The sequence below is a fragment of the Myotis davidii genome, unplaced genomic scaffold (genome assembly GCF_000327345.1).
Source record: "Myotis davidii unplaced genomic scaffold, ASM32734v1 scaffold107, whole genome shotgun sequence".
Taxonomy (NCBI): domain Eukaryota; kingdom Metazoa; phylum Chordata; class Mammalia; order Chiroptera; family Vespertilionidae; genus Myotis; species Myotis davidii.
This window is the reverse complement of record NW_006383012.1, coordinates 5,130,285-5,136,576: the sequence shown is the minus strand read 5'-3', so window position 1 is coordinate 5,136,576 and position 6,292 is coordinate 5,130,285. Positions and strand designations below refer to the sequence as shown.

Sequence of the window (6,292 nt, the reverse complement as noted above, 5' to 3'; positions counted from 1 at the left end):
ATTTTAAGAAAAAAAAAACACACCCACAAACAAAACCCACATTATTTCAGAATTGATCACAGAATCATTTAAGCACAAGGAACACTAAAATATAAACTTTAGTGGCTTTATAAAAATCCCTGGAGTGTAGAAAATGTCATTGGAGCATCTATTAACGTTCACCGTTAAAAGCATTTTTAAAATAAGGACCTCATCATTGCAGGTGAGTTCCAGGAGTTAACATAAGAGGTACTTTACCTCAGGAAAGTTCCTGCAGATTTGTCACTGTTTATTAAGTTGGGAACAGAGAAACCCAATACCCTGCAAGCTACAAAAGAGAGGTAAGCAAAAAATACCAGCTCCCACCGCCCTCAGCACTTTTCATCTCCGAAATGCTATTCCAAGAAAAAGAGAACAAGCTAGATAGTTGCTTTTAGCATTCACAATCAATGCAAAATTGTAGAGTTGTGTAACTTTCTAAATGGACTTACTTCAAAGTGGCTGTGGGGCAAGAATCATTAAACAAGCACTTTTGCTTAGCACATAGCAAACAGGTCTTTTAATCTGATGTTGGGGAAGAAGGTTATTTTATTTATTCAGCTGTGGTTTCTGTGGAATTTTAAATGGACTAAAAGAGGACTGTTTGTTTGGATGCATGGAGTATTATATATATTTTGCTATTTTGGGTTCCTTTAACTTAAAAAACAACAACAGGGATTTTGGTGGGTGGAGTTGCTAGGAAAGGGGCAAAAAGGTAAGGAGGAAGTACTCCAAATGATAGACTTTGCAAAGCAATAATCTCCTTCGTTCAAAGCATCTCAAAGGGATTTGCAAAGGCTACTGGTCCAGCGTTTTGGGAAGTGAATCTGAAAAGCAGGGAAACCAACTGATTTTCCCAAGGTCATTGGACACAGTGGCAAACACATTTAGAGCTGAGCTGTCCGTCTTTGGGCCATCTGCTTGCATGAGTTTTCTGCTCTCCTAGAGTTTTACCCATAATTCCCACAAATCAGCCTAATAATGACTAGGAAAATGAATTTACATGTAATTAAAGGTGGAACTGCTAATGTTATCTTTGCAACCAGGATACTGAAAGACTGTCAAGGTCATGCAGTTAAGAACTGAAAAATGAAGAGAAACAAAAATAAAGCCTGTTAAGGTAGCCCCACACCCCAAGTATTAAATTCAATGTGAAAAACCTTTTATAGGAAAAGTACAAACAAGAGTTAAAATTTTTTTCCCTACTCATAATTATGAGCAATATTGAAATTTTCAGGAAGAAATCCAAACGTAAGACATTTAAAATGCATGCTAGGTAAATTTCGTGTGATAAATAGGAAGGAAGCAGCGAGATCTTGCTAATTAACAGCTCTGAGCAAGGGAATGTGGAGAGAGGAAAGACGGAATTGTAAGCTCTGGGGAGTTGTTGAAAATCAGAGCTTTAGGAAACCGCTCATGAGAAATTAATGCTGCTATGAAGACAACAGACGTTGTTCTGGGTGTTTTCTAGTTCACTCAAGAACTGAAGAAGTGCTCAAGGGCAGGGCTAGTGAGCATGGTGGGTCCAAGTCAAGAACCGGTTTCAGGCCCCACAGTGTGGCTCTGTGGTTGAGCATCAACCTCTGACCCAGGAGGTCACGGTTCATTCCTGGTCGGGGCACATGCCAGGGTTACAGGCTCCATCCCCAGTATGGGGAATGCAGGAGGCAGCCAGTCAATGGTTCTCTCTCTGAAATTAGTAAAATAAAATATATAAATAAATATATCACACAAAAGAACTGGTTTCAGTTACAGAAGGTACAAAGATGTTCAGAGAGACCTTTGACCAACATTCAAGTGAAGGCCAAAGCTCAATGGATGTAGACAGTTACCTCCAATGCTTTCTTGGGTGATGCTGACATTACTGCAAAGATCTTATAAGCTTCTCTTTGGGGGCTGCTGTTTTCCCAGTCTGTTATTAAAGCAACTGGACTTGGGAATCTAGTCACTCTCCATCAAGTGACCAAATCTTACTGATTCAGAAACTCCCTCCTCTGTTGAAAGGGGGGGTCAAAAAGACTATTGATGAGGAAAATTAACCTACAGAGTATTTATTTATGGTATTACTACCTCTTTGATGACATGATAAGGGCTAGTTAGTAGAGACTTTTTAAATGAGAGCAGGGTAAAAGAGGGAATTTCAGGAGAGGGATATTTTTCAGAAAGTAGTTCCAGGGAGTGTGCTTAAAAATCATCGCAATGTAGCAATGCAAATTGGGACATACGGAATCACAAATTAGGGGATGCTCGAGCAATATTCTGGATGGAAGTTTAATGTGGAGGGTGTGTGTGAAGGGGAAGAAAGAGAGATTAATTTAATTCCATTTGCTGATGTGACTGGAGCACAACTATTTTTAGGTATAATCCAAACAGTGCATATCTTCTCCATTTTGATTAGTAGCAAATTGGCAGGGAGTCAAAAGAATTAGTATTTCTCAGCACATTATGCCAGAAACGTACAAATAAAACTAAATGATCTGTGCCAATGTGTTTAATTTGAATTTCTGCTAAGGTTTTTATTTATTTTTCCCTTCCAAAAAAACGAATAGGTTCAGCTTTGTTAAAAAAAAAAAATATATATATATATATATAAAGCCTTTCTCAAACGGCAGCAGAAGTTAATAGAATACTTTCCCTTTAGACCCTCGGTTAGAAGCTCTTGCTAAAAAAACTGAAATGTTAATATCATCCTGAGACTTCGGGTGCAGAATTTCCGCCTGGCAATATTACATGTTGCCAGAGGAAGTCGGCACATTCAACAAAATGCAAAATTAAAATAAGCTAGGAAAATGTGCTTGACAGGGAAAGCTTTCACAATAGCCACTTAGAAGTTATTAATAATTCCAGTTCCAAAGAAAGCTTGGACTGAAAAAATAAACTCTATTTGCAAAGTTCTATGTAGGCAAGTTCACCAAGGGAAGAAGCTGTCTGTGTTACCAATTATACATTTCTACCTTGGAGGGAGAATTCATAGATGCTGGACTAACCTTGTTACCCATTAGAGAGCTTTATAGGGTGCAAAGGAAACATCATTTCCAAGGCAGCCATTCAATGAACCTTGATCATATTGAAGTTCACTGTTTTAATTTTAGTGTTAATACCTTCGTCACTTTGTTACACACAAACCCATGGGCTAAGGTGGATTTTCTGCCTATTCATTGCCCTCCACCTGTCACTTCTGCTGCGCATTATTTCACCAGATTAAATAGGATTGGCACTTTCTTCCTCCCACTGCTTTAGCGATTGGGACGGGCAGCCCAGCTCCCCACGTCCCTACTATAAACCAGCGTCTGTCTTCTTTAAAAAAAGCAAAAAGTAGTCTTCATCGGTGGCTGGGAATCACTGGCACAGTATGTTTTTGAATCCTCTCAATTCCTTAGTGAGAGAACGCAGGAATCACACAAAAATCTTTTTCTATTTTCTACAAATAAATGTAACCTGGTCCCCAGGTTATCGTGGTTTCTTGTCATTTACGAAAGAGCTCAGAGCTGTCTACTGGATAAAGTTATATATATATACATTTGGTTGTTGTTTAAAGTTTAAGGGGCTTTTCATCATTTTAACACCTGAGGTCTGATGTATGTTTTGGGCTGGGAAAATGTCTTTTTATTTCAATGTAAGGACAATCTATGCAAAGTAAGTAGATAATAAGGAAATGGAGAAAGTGAAGCTTTAACCTGGTACTTCAGTATTCTTCAGATGAAACTCTAGACATTTAATCTATTAATTGTGCGGTATACTTTAAAATAAAGCGCAACAGAACCCCTAACAAAAGGCATCTTACATACTCCTGGTGGGGGAAGGGAGGGTAGATATGACCGCATTTAGTACCTGGGGGGAAAGAGCTAGATTTCATCCTGAAATTGATTCTGCATCCTCCAAAATAAGTTTCTTTAAGTATTTATCTTTGTCTTCTTAAAGAAGTTTTGCCCTTCTCCACTCCCCCGCCCCCCTTTTTTTTCTGGAGGAAGGTCTTAAACATATAGCAGCTTGTATTGGAATGGCTACTCTTCATGCAGCCTTCTGCTGCTCTCTAATCACACACATCACGGACCCTTCTCAGAAGGCTCTCTCCTGGTCTTTAGACTATCCCCCCTGCAGAAAGGGACAATCAGAACCCACTTTCCTTAGCGGAGAACAGTTAAAGCTCAGGACGGGCCCCAAAGTTCTACTTTTCACTTTGCTTTCTTTACTGCACGATCCTGAAATGAAGCGCTGGTTTAAAAAATACAAAGCATACATCCTCAAACCAACTTATTCTGGAGAATGTCGCATTCCTCCCAGGGTACAGATCTCACTCTACTTTCCTTAGGAACTAATTTCATGAAAACGATCCCCTCCATTGGCTGTCATCATGCTGCTAGGAAGTTTTAAAACTTGCCATTTGCTTCTACCTGGGACCGGCCCACCCAGAACTTGTGGTCTCTTTAATCACACGACAGAGAACAATATTTACTTCAAAGCTCTTGTATACACATTTTTGCTTGACCACCAGAACATGTTTCACTCTGAACAGCCACTGGAGAAATGTGCGCACACCGACCATCTGCAGGCTGTGGGATTCTCTCATGGGAAACAAGAAGTCATGGAGGCCACTTACCGGATTCCAAGCAGGCAGCTTGTTCAATGAGTTAGTCTTCTTTCCTGCCGGTGCCAAGTTGCAGCTGAGTTACCTGGCTCCGTCACTTTAGAAGACACACAATCCCAAATGTTACTTCTTAAGTCAGGTGCAGCCATGGGCTCTTGAAAATACCACAAGTAGTCTAGCATACCTTCAAGCGGTTGTGGAAATTGAGGGCGAGTCTGCAGGTCTCGGTAGGTGCGTGCCTTATTTGGTTTAGAGGCATTTTGCCATGTTACCGAGTCATGAAAAGCTATTAAAAGAGCTCCCTGGAAAAACCTATATTTTGCACAAAACAAACTTGTCTTTTCCCTGGTCACGGACCCCTCACAGACACACGGCACATAACCATCATTGTGCTTCATTGGTATTTATTGCACATGGACCAATTCCTCACACAGTAGTTAGTTGCACCAGCGTATAAATACTTGGTAAAACACACAGAGGAAATAGAGTTTATACAGAAAGTGCTCAATTTTACCAGCAGATTCACGTGGGCACTTGGACATAAAAAAATAATAGAAAAATCCCCAAGGTATTTATATTTATAATATGGATACAGTTACAGTACCATGATAAAAGAGTATAAAAAGGTATTTTTCCAATATATTACTAGCTCAATAAAATCATAGCCAACAGAAGTAGAGCTTGAATTTTAGTTTAGTTTTTAAGGTCTGCCCTCCCTCCCCGTTAAAAAATATTTAATTTCTTCTTGTGCAAGTTAACACCTCTGTGGACTTTACAATTTCTAACACTGTGCAAAAATGGCATTTTGAACCACTCCTTTTTTTTTTGTTTTTGTTTGTTTTTACCCACATGTGCAGTAATCTGAATTATTTCCTCTCTTTTTTTTTCTTTTCTTTTTCTGTTCTGTCTTCAATGGACAGAGTCACATGTCATAGAGGCTCAGTGCCTGGTCCTTCCAACTAATATTGATACATAAATAAGCTGTTTAATATAAACAAGTCTTTCTAGCTTGCTGTGCAATGTGCACAGTGTGAGGTAGAAACCCCGCAGCCGGGCCACCTAGGGCGTGGGGACAGCAGGCTTGCCCTACACAAGGAAAGCAAGGTGAGGCGTGTTCCAAGAATAGCTTACAATTTTTTCTGTCTTTGTTTTGAAACGCACTTTTTGCATCCACCCTTTCCCTTTGCTTTCAGAGCCGGAGAAACCATTCCTGGGAATTACACTGAAATTTCTCTGGAAAGCAAATGGAAAGACGGCTTGACAAACTGCCATTCCCCCTCCACCCCTCTCCCCCGTCCGGGAAGGGGGATGGAAACCACGTTGATAAACAGGTTATACCCTCACCCTTCTTCCTTCCCTGCCGGGCCCCTGCAGCAAGTGTCACCCGGGGAAAAACTATCTAAAGAGGCATCGCACGCGCGCGCACAAACAGGGGAAAGAACCCGAGAGCCCTGAGCGAGCCGCTGTCCCACCTCTCCCCAAACTTCCCTTTCTGGCAACGGTCCGTGACGTTCCTGTTTGTTTTGGATGATTCAGGCGAGGTCTGCGGGCTTCGAGTTCACCTGCTGCAGGTCTTGAGTAAACACACATCTCTTTCCTCCGGGAAGCCATTCAGGGGCGCCCGGACCGGCTCCGTCCCGGCGGGGCGGCGGGCCCTACACCTTGGATTCCGAGGTGCGGCCGGGG

The 6,292-nt window shown here is 41.2% G+C and overlaps 1 long non-coding RNA gene across 1 annotated transcript in view; it reads right to left on the bottom strand.

Annotated features, from left to right (window-relative positions):
* LOC107181647 overlaps positions 1-4,682 on the bottom strand; it is a 21,672-nt gene extending 16,990 nt beyond the window's left edge. The window contains exon 1 of the long non-coding RNA XR_001512321.1: positions 4,619-4,682. This is a non-coding gene — a long non-coding RNA (uncharacterized LOC107181647). The remainder of the gene's footprint in view (positions 1-4,618) is intronic.
* Positions 4,683-6,292: the final 1,610 nt, after the last annotated feature.